The sequence below is a fragment of the Sturnira hondurensis genome, unplaced genomic scaffold (genome assembly GCF_014824575.4).
Source record: "Sturnira hondurensis isolate 20B ecotype Veracruz unplaced genomic scaffold, ASM1482457v3 Scaffold0019428, whole genome shotgun sequence".
NCBI classification, from domain to species: Eukaryota; Metazoa; Chordata; class Mammalia; order Chiroptera; family Phyllostomidae; genus Sturnira; species Sturnira hondurensis.
The window spans coordinates 1,113,345-1,137,494 of record NW_028092059.1 but is presented as its reverse complement, the minus strand read 5'-3'; the positions used below and the strand labels follow the sequence as shown (position 1 = coordinate 1,137,494).

General features: G+C 37.1%; 1 protein-coding gene across 3 annotated transcripts in view; it reads left to right on the top strand.

The window, feature by feature from the left end:
- Nucleotides 1-24,150, top strand: part of QTMAN (queuosine-tRNA mannosyltransferase) — a 382,528-nt gene that overhangs the window by 129,139 nt on the left and 229,239 nt on the right. The window lies entirely within an intron of this gene.

The following is a 24,150-nucleotide window of genomic DNA, read 5'->3' as shown; positions in this document are numbered from 1 at the left end:
TTGAACCAGCAGCCTTTTGGATCATGGGCTGGTGTTCACTCCACTGAGCCACACCAGCCAAAAAGTGACTGCATCTAGAACCTACATACCTTTTCTCATTTGTCTTGTGATTTTATCACATGCACAAGTATGGGTACGGATGACACTTTTTGGCCCGAGAGAGTTGATCTTAGGCCTGTTTGGTTTTTTTTCTTTTATCTTTTGGTTCCATAACCTCCAATGCCTATTTTAGTGAGTATGCTGTTTAAGTTTATCATGCCTGTTCTATAGTAGGAGCTAAGGATTTAAAGATGTGTATGACCAAAGTTTCTGCCCTCACAGAATTTAAAGACTATTAAGATAGAGATAGACATATGCATGCAATGAAAGTATAAAAAATACAAAAATTTGTGGGGGGGCAGGGCTGGGAATATAAGACAGAAAACTGTACTTGAACAAGAATTTAAAAAAAGAAAAATACAAATTTTTTTTTTACCATGACAAACTAGAGGTGGCTTTATATAGTTGGCAAACTTTGCTTAATCTTGAAGGATGAGTAGATTTGGGGAACACAGACCTCACTCATGAATTCTGATTTGTTATGAAGTGGGAACTAGGGGCATCTATTAGAAAGTCTTATGGGGCACATTAAAAAGATGGATGAGAAATACCGATTAGAGTTTTAGGAGGAAAATGTAGAATGGAATGCCCTTGAACATTTCTACCTCTTTATTTTCTTTTTGAATGTACTGCCAAGTGTCTCCCGATTGGTAAATAGTGGAAGATTTCCATGCCATGCTGTATGTATCTGATGTTCTTGCCATTCTGGGTAGGACTGCATAGGTTTAGGCAGGAGTGGGGAGTACCAGGCTGATAACTAATGGAGTTAGGGCAGACAGGTTGTTAGAGAAAGGACGCACTGCAAATAATAGTGCTCACCTTGGCTTCTGTCGCTACACCCATTTGCTGCTTGCAAGGTAGAGCAGTCACAAGGGAGACAGGAGCTAGAAATTTAAATATAGTTGCTGTTTTTTGTAGTAATGTGGGGAATTCAGAGAGTAACCCTCTTGGTGAATGAAAACCATTCATCATCTTTGAGAATTCAGATTGTCAGGTGGAATAGAAGTGAGCACTCAGGTCACATTGCTTGGGAATTTTAGGCTAAATGCTATTTTGGGGCATGTTGAAATTTTGTGATTTTTCTAACTTCAACTGTATTTTTCCTTACATGATTTAACATTTTGTATTGCGGTATTAGTAAGTGAATTGTTGATTCACTAAGAATATGAGAAATCTCAATGAATGTATCAGTATAAAAGTTTAAAGACAGTGATAAGACTATTGCTGTGTTAAAGTCTCTTTATAGCTGCTTTCACATCTCATTTGTTTTCGCTGCACCAGTTGTATGTTACCAGGGGTCAAGCAGTCTGGTGACTTTATGGCACATTTTCATTTAACATTACCATTTGATATAATAAATTTCTACAGTGATTCGAACATTGAAATGGACCATTGCTATACCTCTCTGCTATTAGATTTCATTTTGATTATGCAGTTTTTCAGAGTGAAATGATTGTATTACAACTATATATATGTGGACAGCATGCAAACAAACACTTCTGTGCCCATGGCTTCCGCACACCCTTTTAGGCCTGAAGCATTTGAGGTTAATCATCATCTCGCTCTTTGAAGCTGTTTTATCGGGGGAGTAGATTTCTGAAAGATCATCATGTAACTAATGTTTTACTCGTTCATAGCCAGAACCTCTGGGTCTGGTATCTGTGATCTTTCAAGGATGGCTGTGTAAGCCATGTAGTTACCTGTAGTAATCTAATCAGACTTCATAAATGACCTGCCTCAGCAGCTTAACTTACAGTCATGGCTGACCAATGGTGACAGGTGCTCTTTACTAAAAAACTTTTCTGAATACTTTTCGACAAGTAGTTGCATCTTGAAAACTTGTGCTAAGTTAAAAAAATACATTCACACAACCCTACGTTGAAGTGCAAAAGTAATCTTTTATTACATGAGATCAATCTGATCTCTGTAGAGACTTTTAAAGATATGAAGAGTTTTTGTTTTCTGATTACTTACTCTTTGTATATTTGGAAACTGAAATCACCAAAATTCATAAAAGAAAATGAATAAGCACCAATATTGCCTGCTGTGTGTAGTCACTGAGAACAAGTAAAATGTGTCTGATGAGAAAGACATTGAATAGAGGTGCATGCTCTTTTACAACTTTCTGTACATGTAGTCACTGTTATAAGCTTGTTATCTGGAAAACATTTTATTACTAAGGTTAAATGCCTCAGCTTAATTCATCAATTGGGTTCTCCTTTATCTTGACAGCTGAGAAGAGACACCATGATTCACATTTCAGGCTGTGTAATGGTGTTAGATCACAAAACCTCCAGAAGTTATTTTTACAGAAGTAGTCAGTAATTATTATAATTTTTAGGTAATATTAAAGCTTTGCCTTCTGGAAACTTCACGAAATGCAGCAAAATGTTTTTGAAGATGTGCCTTAATTTCGTGTTCTGAAATGTGTGAATCATTTGTCCTAGGATCCAGCCTTTCTGTTTTATTAAAATACACCTAGACGAGGCATCAGAGGCATTTTTCTTTTTGCAGTATCTATACTGAACTGAAAGAATCACTATTACTTAAAATCATTTTTTACTCTCAGATGCTTACAGTTCTGTTTTCATTTCATTTGAGATATTGTGGCATCTACTGATCATTGATCACCTAACAGTTCTTTGCTGTTAACAGAATCACAATGTTCTTTGGGGTGGCCAAGTACCCAGCCCCTGGGAGTAAAACACCGTTGACTTAAGTGCATCTTGACGATTCTGTTGCTGCCAAATTTTCCCACCTTTTCTTACAGCCAGGAAATAGTCAGTCTGTCACTAGGTTTTGGCGAATTTGATTTAAGTGTATGACTTGAGTGTTCTTCCAACAAAGTTTTTTTGTTTTGTGTTTTTGCTTATGGAAGGAGAAAGCCATCTCTCCTTTCCTGCATCTGGATGCGGTTGTGCTGTTTGCAACCATGAGGTGAAAAGATGGGGACAAGATGCCTGGGCTGCCAAAAATGGCTGATGGAAGGCTGGGAAACTCCTGGAGTAGACTTCTGTTTTGAGCAATACAGTTACCTAGTCACCTGAAAATCCTGTGTTCTAAAACATCTACAAATGCTCTGTAAAATGTGAGGTTTTCTTTTAAGTCCCTAGTTGAATTGGACAAAGTAAGAGAGGATCGAAAGAGGGTTCTGGAAATTAGAGTGGGAAGCTGGCTTTGAAGCTGGTTGCCTAATTTTCATAACAGGAACTTGTTATGTTACATTCTTGAGATGAAATGTTGTTCTGCTCTAACCTGAATTAAGAAGCTTTCACTGTTCTCTCCCTCTCTCTCTTAAATTCTTACCTGAGGATATATTTAGAGAGGAGGGGAGAGAGAGAGAGAAAGAAAAAAGAGATGTTAGAAACATCAATCAGTTGCCTCTGGAGTGTTCCCTGACCAGGGATCGAACGCACAACCTTTGGTGTACCCGTGTATGCTTTATCCAACTGAGCCACCCAGTCAGGGCTTTCAGTGTACACTCATGAGAACTTGTCAAAGACATATTAAGTGACAGAAAATAAGGTGATAAGCAGTATTATTAGATGCTGCCTTTGGTACAAAGGTAGGAGATTAGAAGAACGAAACAGCAATGAAAGTTGTTGGAAATGAGTGAAAATAGTGGTCTGAGATCCAATGCAGCAGAAACGGTGCCCATTCCCCGTCCCTTTCCCTGTGCCCTGGCCAGCCTCCCGCTGCCAGGATCTGCATCAGGCTGTGAGCAGCTCTCCACAAGTGGTTCTCACCCTTCAGATGAAATCATTCTGAAGTGTGTGCAGCAGAGAAATCACTAACAGATTCCTAAAAAAGCCTCCAAGTCAGGAAATGCAGGGGCATGATTCTAAATAACTCATGGGCCACAGAAGAAATCATAATGGATACTAAAAAATAGAACTGAATCATAATGAACATATTGTGTATCACAAAGTGGGTTGCATCTAAAGTGACAGTCACAGCCACATCATCTTTAATAACTCTATTTTTACTTTTTTATTGTGGTGAGCAGGCCCCCTCTTACTTGAATCTAGGAGTAGTTCTGGTAAGAAAACTACAAGAAGAGTAAAAGTGAAATTGAAAGCCCATTTCTAATTGAAATGAACAAACTGAAAGTAGCTATTTTGAAATAATAACATAGATAAACCACAGGCATGATCGATTTTTATAAAAGGCACAATTAATTTTTATTTTATTTTATATTTCTTATCCTTACCCGAGGACATACTTATTGATTTCAGAGAGATGGGAAGGAAAGGAGAAAGAGAGGGAGAGAAACATTCGTGTAAGAAAGAAATATGGAGCCCTGGCTGGTGTAGCTCAGTGGATTGAGCACGGGCCTGCGAACCAGAGGATCGCGGTTCGATTCCCAGTCAGGGCACATGCCTGGGTTGCAAGCCAGTTCCCTGCAGGCCAACTCCCAGCAGGGGATGCATGAAAGGCAACCATACATTGATGTTTCTCTCCCTCTCCTTCCCCTCTAAAGATAAATAAATAAATAAAATCTTTAAAAAAAAAAGAAAGAAATATGGGGTGGTTTCCTCTTGTACACTCCCTGACCGGGGACCAAACCTGCAACCTACACATGTGCCCTGACCAGGAATCTAATCCAGGACCTTCCAGTTGATGGAATGATGCTCCAACCTACTGAGTCGCACGGGCCAGGGCAAGGCACAATTGATTTTTAGAATGAAAACTATAGCTACATATAAAGCAGAGATTAATAGAAAGGAGGAAATGCTCTTAATAGTTCCATGTTAATACATTTGAAAATTTAAAACAAAATGGGTAATTTCTCATAAAAACATAACTTACAAAACCTCATTTGAAATGTAATAGAAAATCAATAAACAACAAATGCTGGAGAGGGTGTGGGGAAAAGGGGACTCTGGTCCACTGTTGGTGGGATTGCAGACTGGTACAACCATTATGGAAAACAGTATGGAATTTTCTCAGAAAACTAAAAGTGGACCTGCCTTTTGACCCAGCAATTCCACTGCTGGGATTGTATCCTAAGAACCCTAAAACACCCATCCCAAAGAACATATGCACCCCAATGTTCATAGCAGCATAATTTACAATAGCCAAGAGTTGGAAGCAACCTAGGTGCCCGTCAGTAAATGAATGGATCAAAAAACTATGGTGCATATAGACAATGGAATTCTTTGCAGCAGAAAGAAATAAGGAGCTCCTACTTTTTGCAACAACATGGATGGAACTGGAAAGCATTATGCTGAGTGAAATAAGCCGGGTGTTGAAGGACAAATACTATATGATCTCACCTTTAACAGGAAGCTAAACAACAAAACAAACAAGCAAGCAAAATATGACCAAAGACACTGAAATAGAGAACAGGCTGACAGTGACCAGAGGGCAGAGGGGAGGGAATTTCAGGGGAAATAGGGGAGGGATTTAAAGGAACATATATAAAGGACACATGGACAACAACTGAGAAGGGTGGAAATGGGAGGGAGAGGGGGAGGGAGGGGGAGCACAGGGGTGGGATGGGATGGGAGAAATAGACAGAAAACTGTACTTGAAAAATAATTAAATAATTAAAATAAATAAATAAAATGTAATAGAAAATTCGAATGGAACTATGCTCATTAAAGATGTGGCTGCATTAGCTAAAAATCTTCCACTAAAAGACAGAGGCTGGTTTACTGTGCCAGTGAAGCTCTCCCTCTATCCCAGCTCGTGTTTCTTGAGATTGATTCGGTATTTCATGCTTCAGTTTTCTGTTTCTTGTAGCCATACAAGTCCTAATAGATGTTGATTATCATTGTGATACCTACCCCTAACCCCTGACTTTTTTTTCAAATGTCCAAGGAAGGATGAGGAAAGCAAATAGTTGGATAGAAAATAAAGGGAATGAAAGTTCATTTGGGTCAAGTAATGCATAAAGTGAAATTAAAGCTTAAGGTGGTATTTGATTGTTGGTAATCATATTATGATTTGCCATTTTCTTTAACAGTACCACGACTTCAGCTTTTCTTTAAGCAGATTCTTTTTTTATGGAGTGTGTGATTTTTTTCCCTCTTAAATGAACTATCCCCTATGAAACATCAAATGTAACTTTCTTTGGGAAAATGAACATTTTTAGTTGATGTAAATTGCCTATGTGTGTTTGTTGTTTGTACCTAGCCATTATGAAAAATGTTATGGGTAAATTAGTACATTATAGATAAATTAATGAGGAAGGTGGTAATCTCTCAAATCATTCTTTTGTAAATTAGTAATTCAGTTACTTTGCTTGGCAGTTATATCTTATTTTGAATTGTTTTTCAAAATAACAATTAACTTATTAAAGGTACAACCTTCTGAATATTATACTTCAATAACAAAACATCCTTTAATTAAAATATATTTTTTGAATAATTTAATGTAATTTAAATATGAAAACACCTTTTTAGTAGTGTGCATCATAGTTGATAGTATAAAAGTATATGATGACTTAAGAAATTATAGCTAAGTGAAGTGTTAGGCTTACTTGGGGAAGTCATTTTACATCTCTGTAGTAAATAGAATAAAATTTAATGGGATTAAATAATAGTAATAACAGCTAAACATATTGAACAATTACCATGTGGTAGACATTCTACAATCCTGGAAATTAGATATTGTTTTTCTGGTTCAACAGAGGAGGAATCTGAGTCTTAGAAAGTTAAGTTACTTGCACTGTGTTACACAGCTAGCTAGTGGTCAGTATGTGATTTGAGCTCAAGTCTGGCCACCCACAAGGTCCATATACTGTTTATTCTTTTTTTAATTGAATTTATTGAGGTGACATTAGTTAATAAAACTATGTAGGTTTCAGTTGTACAGTTCTATAATACATCATCTGTATATAGTATTGTATGTTCACCACCCCAAGGCAAGTCTCCTTCCATCACCATTTATCCCCCCTTTCTCTCTTCTACTTCCCCCAACCCCACTTTCCCTCTGTAATTACCATGATGTTGTGTGGGTCTATACATTTTTTATTACTCTGTTCTCTTTTTTTAACCCAATCCCCCAAGCCCTTCCTTTCTGACATCTGTCAGTCTATTCTCTTTGTCTATGAGTCTGTTTCTATTTGTTTGTTTATTTTGTTTATTAGATTCCACATGAAATCATATGGTATTTGGCCTTCTCTTACTAGCTTATTTCACTTAGTACAGCACTTTCCAGGTCTATCTATGCTGTCTCAAAAGTTAAAATTTCCTCCTTTTTATGGCCCAGTAGTATTTCATTGTGTAAATGTTACAGAGCTTTTTTTATCCACTCAACTACTTAAGGGCACTTGGGCTGCTTCCAAACCTTGCTTATTGTAAATAATGCTGCTATGAACATAGGAGTGAGGTGCATATAGTCTTTTTAATTTATGTTTTGGGCTTTTTCAGCTGTATTCTGAGAAATGGGTTCCAAGGCAGTTCTATTTTTAATTTTTAAAAATAATTTATTTCTTTATCTTTAGAGGGGAAGGGAAAGAGAGAGGAAGAGAAATATCAATGTATGGTTGCCTTTCATGCGTCCTGCTGGGAACTGGCCTGCAACCCAGGCATGTGCCCTGACTGGGAATCGAACCCCAATCCTTTGTTTCTTAGGCCCCCACTCAATCCACTGAGCCACACCAGCTAGGGACTTTTGAGTTTTTTAAATTAAAATTCAAATAGAATACCATTTATGACATTAAAAAATCATAATCTGTGATACCATTAAAGTCCTAGAGGAGAACATTGGCAAGAAAATCTCAGATATTTCATGAAGCAACTTTTTTACTGATATGTCCCCTAGAGCAAGGGACATAGAGGAAAGAATAAAGAAATGTGATTTCATCAAAATTAAGAGCTTTTGCATGGGTAAAGAAAACAGTATTAAAATAAAAAGAGAAACAACTGTATAGGAAAACATTTCCCAATGATACCTCAGACAAGGGTTTAATCTCCAAAATGTACAAAGAACTTACACTGCTCCACTCTAAGAAGACAAGCAACCCAATTAAAAAGTGGGCAAAGGACTTGAACAGACATTTCTCTAAGGAGAACATACAGAAGATTCAGAGATACATGAAAAGATGCTCAATATCACTAGCTATCAAAGAGATGCAAATTAAAACCACAGTGAAATACCACTTTACACTGGTCAGAATGGCCATCATAAACAATGCAACAAACAACAAGTGTTGGAGAGGTTGTGGAGAAGAGGGGACCCTAATCCATTGTCATTGTCGGTGGGGTTGTAGACTGGTACAACCACTGTGGAAAACAGTATGGAATTTTCTCAGAAAACTAAAAATGGACCTGCCTTTTGACCCAGCAATTCCACTGCTGGGATTGTATCCTAAGAACCCTAAAATTCCAATCCCAAAGAACCTATTCACCCCAATGTTCATAGCAGCACAATTTACAATAGCCAAGAGCTGGAAGCAACCTCGGTGCCTGTCAGTAAATGAATGGATCAAAAAATTATGGTACATATACAGAATGGAATTCTATGCAGCAGAAAGAAAGAAGGAGCTCCTATCTTTTGCAACAGCATAGATGGAACTGGAAAGTATTATGCTGAGTGAAATAAGCCAGGCATTGAAAGACAAATACCATATGATCTCACCTTTAACAGGAAGCTAAACAACAAAACAAACAAGCAAGCAAAATATGGCCAAAGACACTGAAATAGAGAACAGGCAGACAGGGACCAGAGGGGAGAGGGGAGAGAATTTCAGGGGAAAAAGGGGAAGGATTTACAGGAACTAGTATAAAGGACACATGGACAACAACTAAGAAGGGTGGAAATCAGAGGGAGGTGGGGAGTACTTGCGGGGGGGGGGGCTTGGATGGGAGCAAAGACAGAAAACTATACTTGAACAATAATTAAATTAAAAAATTATATATAAAAACCATATATGAGAGAACTCATAGCAAATATCATACTCAATTGTGAAAGGCTGAAAGCTTTTCCTGTTAGATCAGGAACGAGACAGGAATGCTCACTCTTACTGCTTTTATTAGCCAGAGGAATTAGGCAATAAAAATCAATAAAAGATATCCAAGTTGGAAAGAAAAAAAATAATTTGGTAGACTCACGAATACACAAAGAACATTCTATGTTTGGGATGCTCAGTACCTGCTCTTCCCAAATTATCCTCTACCTTGTATGCTCTGAAGTTCTCTAGTTGGTTTATGAACTTGACTAGAGACAGCATTTTAGTACTGCCCAACTCACTATTATTACCAGGTGTGTGCACTTGGGGTTTGGATGATGTTCTGACACTGTATAACTTACATTGTCAGTAGGTGCAATCTAACATTCCATAGTCTCACCAGCACGTGACTGCTCCATTTATGAAAATTGGCTGAGTTTCCCCATGGCTATTGCCCAGCCAACCAGATTCCCTGTCCTGTACTGCCTAATTGTGGGATTCTCCTTTGGTTTGTTTTCCTACCAATCTGCTCAACTGTCTAGGCTGCGCACACAGCAGCTTTCCAGTATTTGTACAGGGCTTAGGGCTTTGTCCACAATATTTCATTTCAGTGAAGTCTCCTCTGGTTGACTATATGGTTCAGGGTAGCCATGTGGACTTTATTTTGAAAACATGACTAACCACAACAGTATAGAAATAGAGTAATACTGCAAACCAAGTAACTAACCACTCAGTCCGTCGTTGCCTCTGTGGCTCTCTCTGTCCGTCCCTCTTTCCTCTCTCTCACTCTCTTCCCTTTCACATAGTCACATGAATGACTAACCTTTGAATGACCCTAATAAACTCTTCATTGCAAAACTGGACATTAACCCTGTCACTGTGCTTCCTAAGGGCTGGTTTCCAGACTTTGTCTTTTCCACTTTGTGTTTCTTTGTCAGTGCTCTTAAGACGTTAATTTTCCAGTTGCAGGGAGAAAAAAGTTTTCTTGTTATGAAGTTTGTGGTTTATTTTCACAAGTTGCTAATTCAAAAGTGTTTGAATAGTTAGTAGCAATCACTGTGAACCCACTGCTTCCAAGGCATTAAGCATGGCTGTGCAACTTCAAGTGTATGTTTTTAATATTCCTTCTAGCATATTTAAAAAATAAAATATCACATTTAAGATTCCCGAGTAATGGTTCATATGGATACAAGACATTATTTCTAACAGACTTTGTACCTTAAAGTCCTCTAGGGTAAATCTCCCATACATTTACCCTTTGAAATTTGCCAACTGTATTTTAAAAGACACACTGGATTTTTAATACACTTTTACAGAGGAGAGAAAATCATTATTTTTAATGAAGGGAATGGAAAAGACATAAAACACCCTAAACACCCCCAAAATGGATGCAAATGTATTATTGAATAAAAGAGCTCTGGCTATAGACTATAAGAGCCTTCATAGTTTGGTTTTTAGATGTGACATACTTATTTTTGACATAATCAGAACTATGAGCCTGATCCTAGAGTGCTTCTAATCCAATTATTTTTAGGTGTTGAGTATCTTTGTCATGGTTTGTCTCCTTAGCCTGGGAAAAAACCTTTAGGAAATGAAAGGTACTTTTATTGTACTTCCATTCCCCACCACTTATTTCTTTGTTTATTTGAGAAAAAAATTCTGCTTTTATTAAGGGCTTAGTCAATGAAAATATGCTTGCTTTTGGAGCTGTGTAGGGTATGCATGGTATTAGTGTCTGGCCGACCTTCTTTAGGGCCACTAAGGCCGGGATGCAGATCATCTGTTACCCTTTCCTTCTTTGAAGTCTCCTCTCTGAGAGAAGTCTTCATGCTCACCTATTGCTTGGGGATCAGATTTGGTCTCCTAGCTGCCTTTGGACACATTGGCTTGCCCGTTAAATGACTACTTCTTGTTCATTTTTTCCTTCCTTTATATTCCTCTGTGGATCATTCCCATGATAGACCAGCTGGTCTCCTGACCAGCCAGCCCACGGAGATAACTGCAGGTGGGAGGCAGGGGCTGAGTCGGGCCTAGTGCTCACAAAAAAGCATTCACGTCCCTTCCGTCCTTCTGTCTTTCCAAAGAACATAGTCCTGTGTGCCAGTGAGTTTTTTTCCTGTAAACAGTCTTTCCTATATTTCTCTTTGTTCACCATCTCTTGCTGATAATAAAAATTTAACAGTCCCCCGACCTGCCTTCTTTTTAGGAGAAATTCTTGGTGGTTGTGTAGTAGAAAAAGAGCTGGGGGGTGAGATGGTTTGGCTTAATCCCCCCGGACCAGTTATCTTTTGGCTCTCTTCTAAGCCTGTTCCCTGTTTTCTTTCATCAGCAGTTTTTAAGAGCTTGTATTTTGAGAGGCAGTGCCTGTGCTAGCACGGATGATGTAAGTAAGGTCCAACTTGACCAACTTGGACATACAGTGCTGGCACATAGTAAGCCTTTAGTAAACTCTTTGTTGATTGAAATAAAGCCTTATGCCCATAACCATTTGTTAATACTTTTAGCCTTGACTGAATGATCCCTGATTGAAAACCGTCAGTGACTTCCCATTGCATGTGTAAAAATCCAGATCACACACAGGGTTTGCTGGACCCTGCCTGCTTTTGCAACCGTGTCTCTCCCTCCATTCATCTCATCAGTCTGCTGCAGTGGGGGCATTGGCCTTGTTCCCTCTGAAATATCGGGCTCTTTCCTGCCCCAGGTCCTTTTGCTACTCGCTGCTCCCTCAGCTGGCAACAGCAACTCACGCCTCCTCCCCAACCCCTTTGCTTATTTCTTCCCATCCTTCAAGTCGCAGCTAAACTTTCATCTTCTCAGAGAGGCCCTCCCTGACCACCCCATCTGAAACAAACCCTCTATTTCAGCATCCTTTATGTCTCCTTGTAATAACATTATATGTAATTTGTAATTATTTTGCTGGCTTGATTTATTTTCCTTTTCATTATACTATCAGTCCCACAATGACTAGGGGCACATTTTCATTTACCATTTTTTATCCCTAGTACCTGGTATGCTGCCTAGTAGATAGTAGCTGCTGAGTGAATATGGTTAAGTGAATGATTTCGTGTCTGTGGGTTTGAAATGCAAATGAAATATGGTTGTAATAGATTTTGCTAATTTGATTGCTTTTTTTTTCTGCACAAGCACTACTAGTAGCCTATGTTGGGATATTATCTCTTATACCCAAAGACTGCTTAGAAACTTTTAAAGTCCTGTGTTACTCAGTTTTATGGTATTCAACTAAAGAATTCCATACTTATTTATGGGTTTTATTAATCATACTATGAAAGCAGTCATCCTCCATTATATAAATTTTGTTAAGAGAAAATAAAATTTTCTGGAATTCCGCCTGTATAAAAGTGTTTCTAGAAAAAAAAACTTCTAATTTAGGAAACTTTATGGAACCTAGAATCTACTTGTGATATTTTGTAAAATTTCACAATTGTATTTTAAGGCTTTTTAGTTTTCGCAGTAGCCACCCACGAGCAGTGACCTTTTAAATTATAGTGTCAAGGCTATAGGAGAAATGAGAAATTAGAGTGCGGCACAAAGAAATATTCTTTGGGTTCTACATGTAAGCTTTTATTTTATTTTTAATGCTTTTAGATAGTCCTTCTTTCTTTTGGTTACAAACTCTACTAGTTGCCATTGTTTTATACTAATTGGTTTCTCACATTTATGTTACTTAACTAGCCCATTTAGGGCTTTCTGTTTCTCGCTTCTTGTTTAGAACCTAAGGATGAATCTTCAAATGATGTTTATAAAATATATTTAAATGTACATATACATAAAAAGAGTTTACTAAAAGAATATATAACTTCTAAACACAGGGCAATCAGCCGTCTTGAGTTCTAATCCCTGCTCTGCTATAAATTAATTGTTTGGCCTTGGAAAAGTCACTTTTTAACCTAGAGTCTTAATATTTTCCATCTGTAACTGAAGGTTTTGATTTCATCTACTGAGCTCTACGATGTCGTGAACAAGGAATTAACATCAAAATTTAAGGAATCCTAACATAAAAGACAAATTGGGTCTCGTTCATCTTTATCAACCACTGCTTATTTTAATACAGGAATTATTTCCTTGTTTTTTGTGTGTATCTCTTTGCATATTTAGCTTTTATTTTTAGAGTTAGAGACTTTTGGAGAGTATTTTTTTTTCCAGTAGGGCTTCTGTCTTTTAAATTGCTTTGATATGAGTTACTGTTTGGATCTCTTATTTCAGCCTTAGCATTTCATGATTATTTGCCTTTCAAAGAGAAGGTGTAGCCCTTCGTGTTAGCCATCTGTCTGTACAGGGCATGGTACCTGGGCCATGTACCCTGAATTCTGACAATGCTGCTGGAGAACTCATGTAGAAGAGTCAGTACTGCAGGGAGTGCAGCATTTCTTAAAGAAGTAACTGAAGAAAGAGTTTAATTTTCATTCAGGAAATTCTGGGGTAGACCTGAGAGGGTGTTAGAGATTGTGACAGACAGAGAGAAAATGGAAGGGTGCTGTAGGAGAACGAAGTGTTGTGATCAAAGGTATTAATGCTGGAAAAATCCCAGCATTATGTTGGAAATCTCGAAAGTCTTGGTTTAGCATGACCGTATTCTGAGTTGGGAGGAGTCCTGGGACATTGGGTTGGGATGGTAAGGCAGATTGTGTCTAGTTTGTATACAGCTTTAAATTCAAAGGTAAGAATTTGGGGAGCTTTTGGTTTGAAGGCTCCATTACTGAGGACACTCTTAATTGCATATGGTAGAAATCTAATTCAAAATCATGTAAACATAAAGGAAAATGTATTGCGTCATATAACTGAAAGTCCCATGCGGTTGACTTCAGGCAGAGTTGGCTCCAGTAGTTCGGTGATATCATTAAGCCTCCTGATTTCTCGACCTACCTTCCTCTGGTTTGGCTGTGTTCTGGAGCAGGCTCTCTCCAGACGGATCTCTCTCAGAGCTAAGTTTACACCCCCACTGCTTAGTTACCCTGCCTGAGAGAGAGTACCTCTCTCTTGGCAGGTCTAACAAAAGTTCCAGAATGATAAAAAAGAATTCTTTTAAAATAAAGGTATGTGGCCTTCAAAGGTGTTGCTGGGGTAAAAGGCATCTAAAATCATGATTGGCCAGGCCTGGGTCATGTGATCACTTTGGAATCAGGAACTGGGGTCAAGTCCATCCAGACCGTATGAACTGAATGCGAGAGAGTAATAGGAAAATTACTTTTCTATCATTTGAAGAAGGGAAAGTAATGTGTTATAGGCAAACATGAGAGGGAGGTGGGGAAAATTGTGTATAGGATCATAATTACAGCAATCTACAGTGGAGACCATGAGTGAGGGTAGAGATGGTCATTGGATTCTAAACATCTAATGAAGAAACAGATTCTGAATGAGAACAATGGAATACAATGAAAATAATGATAGTAAAAATGGAAAAATAGTAAAGGAACTAGCACTATGAATGAAATTTGTGTTGTTTGCCTTTGTCTAGGAGCTGAACTGAAATTTTCCTTTGTCTTGTGTATGAGAAAAGAAATTGGGATACAAAATTTTAATTTAGTTAAAATCACAGAGTGATTATAATTATTTTTTAAATAGTTATACTATTGTAAATCATTCATATTTACCCATTAAAATTGGATTAGTGGGTTTACTTTGGCAGTGTTTTCAATACTCCATGTACTTAAATGTAGCAAAACTTCCTTTTCTTTAGAAATGTAACACTGCCTCTTTTCTTTATTTAAATAAAATTTATAGTGTATATACACACACACACACTCTGTACATGTGCATTTATGTATAAACACACAATCAGTAAATGAATTATTACCTGGTATTACCTTCTGAAACTTATCTTCCCCTGTCAAAAAATCATCAGACATTAAGTGTACCTGTAGAGTTCTTATATTATGTAATGTTCCAAAATGAAAATAAAGCTTGGGATTGCCCCTCTTCACAGTATACAGTTCAGGAAAGCCCATCTCTTCCTCAGTGGTCTGAACTAGGAAGGCATACACTTGAGGAACACACACTGTGTGCCAGACATAAATGATAAAAAGGTGAGTAGGGCAGTATGCTTTAGGAACTAAGTTGCTTCTTGTGGATACAGCCCCTCCCTCCCTCCCTCCCTCCCTCCCTTCCTTCCTTTTTTCTTTCTTTTTAGTATTTGGACAATGTTCTCTTGAGTCAGCATTTCTAAAGCAATCATATATATACATGTATTTCTCGGAAAATCCCCGCACTTGGTAATGTGTCTTTCACTATAGTGGGAGAACTCAAATGTAGGAGATTTTTAGCCCATGGTTTCTCTGTGTGTCCAGTTTTTATCCAGATAGTTAATGTGTACAAATGGTTTAAGTGGGTTCCAAGAGTTTCAGAAAGTGAAAGTGGCCAAGACTGTGAACTAGTTTTTGCCACTGTTATATTTTCCTCTGTTCATCAGCTTAAAATATAATGAAAATAGTTTTAATAACATTTACATTAAAGGCATGTGCTATTTGCATATTGTGTGCATGTCTGTAGTGTTTCTATTACAGAGTTTCTTAGTCAGATGCAGTGATTCTTAGCTTTAATTTTGTAACATTGGTGAGAGTCTTCAATTTTTTAAAGGGAATTTAAAGCTTTTTAAAACAGAAAAAGATAGTTTGCTTTTATTTTTTTTTCTATACCATATATGAGGATTGCTGCCAAGAAACCCAGAAATAGCACAATGTCATTAAAGGGTCAGGGATTCTTGACTCCTGCAGTTCTTGGAAATGAAGTGATTATAACTCAGACATTTATGAAGAGTGAGTGGTAGAACTATACAGTCATTGTAATAGCAATATTCTTAATTTTTTAAGTATTTAAAGATATTTAATGATGTTCACATTTTACTTGCAGCATTTTGGGAAAAATGTAGGAAAAGTTAGAGAAGCAGAGGTTAAGAACTGAAGTCTTTCTCTGAAATTTGAGTATTGCTTAATATACGTGTAAGCAGAATTTATGTAAGGAATCATTTTCTTTGTCTGATTTTGGCATTTAAAACTGGGAGTAGAAGAAAGAAGACACATACATGCAAGAAGTGGAGACAGTGGCAATTACAAGATTGAAATACCTGAGAACATTCAGGGTTTGGGAAACATAGTCTTAATATTTGTCTTCTTTTAATCAGTTTTATTTTAGATAAAATGCTGGCAGAGGTAATGATCCACTTGAATAGTTTAAGTTTTTTTTTCCCATGGAAAAAAGCTCCCAGAAAACTTGTTCTATAATATGTTCAGCATGGATATGTTTTACATGTATTAACTAGTATTAAAAATGCAGTTCCTAATTAGATGTCTGATTCTGAGAAGAGTTGTGGTAAGTAGCAGCCTCTTAGAATTATTGAAAAAGAGAGTTTTGATGAATAGGGTTTTCTTTTTTGCTGTTGCATCCTTCCGCGCTCTCTGGATTCAGAAATTAAAGAATTTGCATAATTATTGTTTCATAGCTATTATCTTTCAGGATTCTCCTGGATATTATCTTTTTTTATAAACCCTTAAACTGTTAATTATATCAAGACTTGGAAAATTCAAGATAGTTACATATGACCTTTTTATATTATAGCAAAAAGTTAATTTGTTATTGTTTAAGGGTTTAAGCTTTAGATGGGCATAGTCATAAGCTTGATATATCAGGATTTGCAGATATTGTAAGAAATCTCTAAAGTGATATGTTGTAGCCTAGTGTGACATTTTTGTTTTACATTTTTACAACTTTGGGAGGAAGGGGGAAATCCTTTCTCTCCAGATTTATCTGTGTGAGTCACCTGAAGTCTTCTTCTAACAGAGCATAATGAAATGGTCCCGTATGAATAAGTATTTCCATATTTGCAATTTCGAGTATTCACTTTGAAGTCCTCAACGTTCATCTGCGTTTCTGTTTCACTTTTCAGCTTTTCATACAACTTTTTTGTCAAGAGATAAGGACATCTAACCAAGAATGTCTTCTGTTTTTCAGAGACATGGAATGTCTCAACTTACTCTGTTTTACTGACTAAAGTGATAATTGTTCACAGCTCCAAACCACGGACTAGGCACATAGGTGCTGACTGATCCTGACTTACAAAAATTTGCCCACACAGTGTGAATTCCTTAAGTGTTTGGGTATTCCTCTCCTTTACCTACCAGACGTGTTTCGTAGTCAGTCGAGGGAGTAAGAAAGAGCACGGACTAGAAATCAGGGAAACTGAGCTCAGTCCCAGGTCTGCCACTCACCTGTATAAGAGCAGATCACTTTCGTTTTGTATCTTTATCTCCAAATATGAGAACAAAAAATAATACCCTTTCCAGCCTTTAGTTTATTTTAAAATGCAAGTAGGAGGGATGGCATGGATTAGTATTTTTACAAAGGCATAATGTTTAAAGAGTGTTTGGCACAAAGCCGTAGTACACTGCCACATTTGTTCTTCAGTACAGGTGGTCTACAGTGATAGAGTGGGAGGAAGTGGTAGAGTGCATAATATTTGCAGATTTTTGGGTCTCACCTTTACTTCAGTCCTGGTTTCAATTTTGAATTGTAGCTACATAGCAACAATCAGACATGCTAGTGGGTAGTGGTGATGAATTAAAATAGTGGTCATGTTTATTTCTATATTTAGGAAAGTGAATTAATTATTTACTGTTTATTCATTTTTTAAACTAACATTTGTGTAATGACTCCTACTTTGTAAGGTACTTAGCTGTGTACTTCATTTTGCACTGTGTGAAAGAATGCTGTTTGTGAAGAGCTAAAGGGGGAGGCGGTTTAAATTGCACCCTTACCTAGTGAACACTCTAGTATTCTTCAAGAGAGAAAAAGATGCACAGTTGTCTCTTGGATCTGACAAGAACTGTTGCTTTTTATAGGAAAAGCAGAATTTCGTACCTGTGATCAAATGACTAATTTTCTAACACAAAATATGTATTTCACATAAGTAGCCTCATCTCTTTGTTTAAACACCAAGGAAAAGAATTATGTGAATGTCTGAACATGCAGAAGTTTCTCACATTAATTTTAATAAAAGAATAACAGCTGAACATCATAGATGCCAAAAATATTAAGTTGATATAAAAGTTCTAATGTAATTTCTTGAAGTTGATGTGAATTTTAGAAAACATAATAAAAGTTTCTTTTTCACAATAGAAAGGGCCATTTCTGGTCAGATGTGTCCCTTGCCACCACACAGTGCAGATTAATTAGCTGGAATATTCTTTAAACATATAAATATAGTGAACGCTTTATATTGGCAGATACATTTTTTGAAGATGCCTTATATATATTGGTTTTGCATATTTTTCTGTAGATAGGGCCTTTTCTTATTATTTCTTTCAAAAATCTCCCAACAGATTTTTGCAGATGCTCATCAGGGCTGAAGGTAAAATGTGCTGTAGCAGCGTTGGAAAGACATGCTTGATCACCGTGTTCCTAAAGTGATGCCAGCCTGCTCGTTTAACTTGCTTCTTTTGATTGGTTGATTGATTTTCTTTTTTTTCCTTTTATATTTTTTATTGTATTTTTCCATTACCATTTATTCCCCTTATACCTCCCTCTCCGTAATAATTACCACACTGTTGTCTATGAGTCCTTTTTCCTTTTTGCTCAATCCCCTCACCCCGTAATATTCCTCCCAAGCCATAGCTGTCATCCTGCTCTCTATGAGTCTGTCTCTATATTGTTGGTTAGTTCACTTTGTTCATTAGAGTCCACATAGGAGTGAAATCATGTGGTATTTGTCTTTCTCTGACTGACTTATTTCACTTAGCATAATGTTCTCCAGTTCCATATACGCTGTCACAAAGGGTAAAATTTTCTTCTTCTTCCTCTTCTTCTTCTTCTCCTCCTCCCCATTGTCTTCCTTCTCCTTCTTTAAATGGCTGAGTAGTGTCTCATTATGTAAATGTCCTATAGTTGTTTTATCCATTCATCTACTGATGGACACTTAAGCTGTTTCCATATCCTGACAATTGTAAATAATACCACAACGAACATAGGGGTGTCTATATTCTTTTGAATTAGTGTTTTGGGTATCTTCAGATGAATTCCCAGAAGTGGGATCTCTGGGTCATAAGACAGTTCCACTTCTGATTTTTTGAGAAAGCTGAATACTTCTTTGCACAGTGGCCGCACCAGTCTCCATTCCAACCAACAATGCAAAAGGGTTCCCCTTTCTCCACATCCTCGCTAGCACTCGTTGCTTGCTGATTTATTGATGATAGCCATTTTGACCAGTGTGAGGTGATAATTTCATTGTGGTTTTAATTTGCATCTCTGTGATGGCTAGTGATGTTCAGCACCATTTCCTATGTCTGTGGGCCATCTGTATGTCCTTTTTGGAGAAGTGTCTATTTAGGTCCTTTGCCTATTTTATAATTGGGTTGTTTGGTGTGTGGTGTGTTTTTTTTTTTGGTGTTGAATTTTGTAGGTTCTTTATAAATTTTGGATATTAACCCCTTGTCAGATATATCATTGGTGAATATATTCTCCCATTCAATGGGTTATCTTTCTATTTTGTTAATGCTTTCCTTTGCTGTGCAAAAAATTTTTAGTTTGATATAGTCCCATTTGCTTATTTTTTCTTTTATTTGCCTTGCCTAAGGAGATATATCAGATAAAATATTGCTGTGAGCCACATCTGAGGTTTTACTGCCCAGGTCTTCTTCTAGGATTTTTATGGTTTTGGGTCTAACACTTAAGTCTTTAATCCATTTTAAATTTATTCTTGTGTGTATCATAATAAGGTAGTCTATTTTCATTTTTCTACATCTATCTGTCCAACTTTTCAAACACCTTTTATTGACTAAACTATCTTTAGCTCATTGTATGTGCTCACGTTCTCTGTCAAATATTAATTGACTATAAAGGTGTGGGTTTATTTCTGGGTTGTCTATTGTGTTCCATTGATCTATGTGTCTGTTTTTATGCAAGTATCATGCTGTTTTGATTATTGTGGCCTTATAGTATAGTTTGATATTAGGTAGCATGTTTCTTGGAACTTTTTTGGTCTTAAGATTGCTGTTGTTATTTGGGGCATTTTTTGGTTCCATATAAGTTTTTGAAATATTTGTTGTAGCTCTGTTAAATATGTCATTGGAATCTTGATAGGAATTGCACTGAATCTATACATTGCTTTTTGTAGCATGGACATTTTACTGATTTTAAGTTTTTCTATGTGTGAACATGGTATGTGCTTCCACTTATTTGTATTTTCTTCAATTTCTCTCTTATAATTTTCCTAGTGTAGGTCTTTTACATACTCAGTTAGATTTATTCCTAGATATTTTCTCCTGTTTGAAGCAACTGTGAATGGGATTATTTCTTAATTTCCCTTTCTGGTAGTTCATTATTGGCATATAAAATGCAACTGATTTCTGGATATTAATCTTGTATCCTGCTACTTTACTGAATTCATTTATTGGTTCCAGTAGTTTGTTGGTGGAATCGTTGAGTTCTCTATATACAGTATTATGTCATCTGCAAATAATGACATTTCTACTTCTTCCTTTCCAATTTGGATGCCTTTTGTTTATTCTTTTCATCTGATTGCCATGGTTAGGACTTTCAGTACAGTGTTGAATAAGAGAGGTGAAGACAGACATCTCTATCTTGTTCCCAGTCTTAAGGGGAAAACACTTGTAGTTTTTGTCTATACTCAGTATGATGCTGTCAGTGGGTTTGACATATATGGCCTTTAGTATGTTTTGGTATGTTCCCTCTAATCTCACTTTGCTGAGAGTTTTTTGTTTTTTATTGTGCAAGTACAGTTATCTCCATTTTTCCCCCACCACTGCCCCCCCCGCCCCCCCGCCCAGCCATCCCCAGCTGAGGGTTTTTATCATAAATGGGGGCTGGATTTTATCAAATACTGTTTCTGCATCTATTGATATGATCATGTGGTTTTTATCCTTCATTTTGTTTATGTGGTGAATCGTATTTATTGATTTGCAAATGTACTGACCATACATTTCCAGAATAAATCCCACTGGTTCATGGCGAATGATATTTTTCATACATTTCTGAACTTGGTTTGCTAATATTTTGTTGAGGATTTTAGGATTTATGTTTATCAGGGATACTAGCCTATGATTTTTTTTAGTGTCTTTATGTGGTTTGGGGATTAAGATAATGCTGTCCTCATAAAATGAGTTTAGAAGTCTTCCCTCCTCTTGAATTTTTCGGAATAGTTTGAGGAGGAGAGGTGTTAGTTCTTGGAATGTTTGGTATAACTCACCTGTGAATTTTTGACTTGAATGAGTGACCACATTATGGACAATTTAAACATATACAAAAGTAGAGGGAACAGGTAATGAACTTGTTTACTGTTTAACAATTGTAAATAAATGGCCAATTTTGTTCTATCTAAACCCTGCCTACCTCTTTCCTGCTTCAGATTATACTGAGGCAAATTCCAGACATTCCATTTGTAACTCTTCATATGTTATTATCTGTAAAAAAATACAATGTCTTACAAAATAAAACAACTGTAACACCATTATCAATAAAAATTTTATTTCCTTAATATCATTAAATTCTTCTAATCTTAAAATATTTTACTATATTCACCACAAAATAGGACCCTGTTAGGTAATAAATATACTCTCTTTACTATAAAATAGCACCATATTATGTAGTGAAGAAAGGAGAAGGCAATCTACCTGGGTCCAGAGCTTGCTTATAATGCTGTGTATCTGTAAAAGCTTCTTTTTGTCCACAGAGCTGAAGTATGGTGCTTTTTTCCTTTTTAAGAAATCATTTTCTTTCCTTCCTTCCTTTCCTTTCCTTTCTTTTCTTTTTTTCTTTCTCCCCTCCCCTCCCCTTCCTTCCTTCCTTCCTTCCTTTTATTCTACATGTATGTATAGTTAGTACATTTCCATTTGCAAAAGGATTCAGTATAATGTCATTCTTTCTAGCCTTGTAGGGTACATTATTAGTATGTCAAATCTTACCTTCTAGGGAAGGAAACTGAAATGTCCAAAAGTCAAATGGTTTCTCTATTTTCAAAAAGCTAATTAGTGTAGAGTTGGCTAAGATAGTAGCCTGTTGTTTATCTTATTCAAAGGCACTAATTTTCAATATCATGAAAACTTAAATTTTAAAAAAATATTAGATGTCAGCAGTCTTTTTGTCATGAAAGCATCATATTTCTGGGAGCTCTTTTATTATTTTTTTTCATTTGCCTGGCTATGTTTTGTTTTAAAGTGGTCATCTATATTACTTTCCTAAGGCTTCTGTGACATCAGGGTTTATTCTTTCATAGTTCTTGAGCCTAGATGTTTGCAATCAAGTGTCAGTGAGATCATGTTTCCTCTGAAGGTTCTAGGGAGTAATCCCTCTGCCCAACCTCTGGTGGCTCCCCGCAATCCTGGACATTTCTTGGCTTGTAGCTGCACCACTACAATATCTGACTCTGTTGGTTCCTGACCTAACTTGTATATTTTATGTCCTTTCTTTTTTTTTTTTAAGTCCTCACTTGAGGATATATCCATTAATGGGTGGGGGGAGAGAGAGAGACATCAGTGTGAGAGAAGCATCAATCAGTTGCCTCCTGTACACACCCGGACTGGGGACCAAACTGGTAACCTCGGCATGTGCCCTGACTGGGAAACCAACCTGCTACCTTTCAGTTTATGGGATGACACTCCAACCAACCAAGCCACGCTGCCCAAGGCCTGTACTCTTTTTATAAAGGCACGAGTTACTGGATATAGAGTCCATACTGTCTAATGTCCTCATCTTGATTATATCTGCAAAAACCATATTTCCAAATAAGGTCACTTTCATAAGTACCAGGGGTTAAGACTTGAATACATCTCTTTGGAACACACAGTTTAACTCACTACACCATCATTCTTGACATCACTATGTCATATGGTGCCTGCTATTTTCTAGGCTTTCAGTAAATTTTTGTTAAATAAAGAACTGCTTGGTACCATCATGTACATATGATAAGCCAGAATATAGTCATTAATTTTGGAGCCAGAAGAAACAGGAAGAAATCATATAGCCTGTTCCTGCCATAAGAGAGTGTGATGTATTATCTCCAGTGTGTCACTAAACCAACAAAAAAATTTAGTGACTGTACAATAATTCCATGTAATTCATTGTTCATCTGGGTGGTATGGACAAAATGTTAATTATTTGCCTCCCATTGCAGAGTACTTTGTGATACTATTTTGTTTTTGTCTTATTAATTCGTTTTTCTGGATATTAATACCTGGCATCAAGACGATATGACAGATGTTAACACAGTTAAGACTTTAGAGCCCTTTGAATCAAACTGCTGCCATTTCCATAGGTCTGTCAGGTTAAGTAAATTGTCAAAACCAGAGGAAGGCGATGACATTTCTGGGTGGGACCTGAGGTCTTAGTATTGAAATCTGTGGTGTGAATCTGCTGCGGTGAATTCGATAGCACGTAGAGGACACTAATGCAAATCAGTAACAGGCTTGAAAATAGATACTGAAAGAATTTGAAATAACTTAAAGGCATAGGTAAGGAATGGTTTAATTAATCAAGAAAATGTGCTCCTGGAGGCAAATGGAGAAAAACAGGCTCAAACATCAAGGGAAGCAGATCCAGTTTTGTGTTCCAACTACAAAGTCTGACTCTGGCATTGTTAAGAACTCTAATGGGGAATTTGAAGAGGAAGGAACTCTACCCTCCTCATTCAAAACAAAATGAAAACAGAACCCACACAAATCCACTTAATATGTAGTCTTACCTGGAAAATTCCAGTTTTTCAAATCTGCATGTTTGTGTACTGCTTGCCTCAGCTTACATCAGTGCTTCCTCCTTAGAATACAACTTTCAGTTGACTTTAAAAGGAGAGACTTTCACCTGCTTCCGTCACCATCGCTGAAATCCTTGAATCCATGGCTCTTCAGTGCCTGACTCTTATATCTGTTCCCTGTGAAACAGGATATGATGTCAATGGTGGCTTTCAAATCTCTGACCTTCAGATTAGAGCATAGTTTTCATGCATCAGACTTCCTGTAGATGGTTCAAGGTTTTGTGTCTCCAGTGAGACAGACACACGCGAGGGACTTTTTAGCTCTGAATGAGCCTCAAGTCTCAGCTGATCTAAATACTTGTTGAATAGGTTCTATGACGGACTTTACTTACTGGTTGCTCTGGCAAAGTTATGCTGCCTGCCTTCCATTTGTATGTAACTC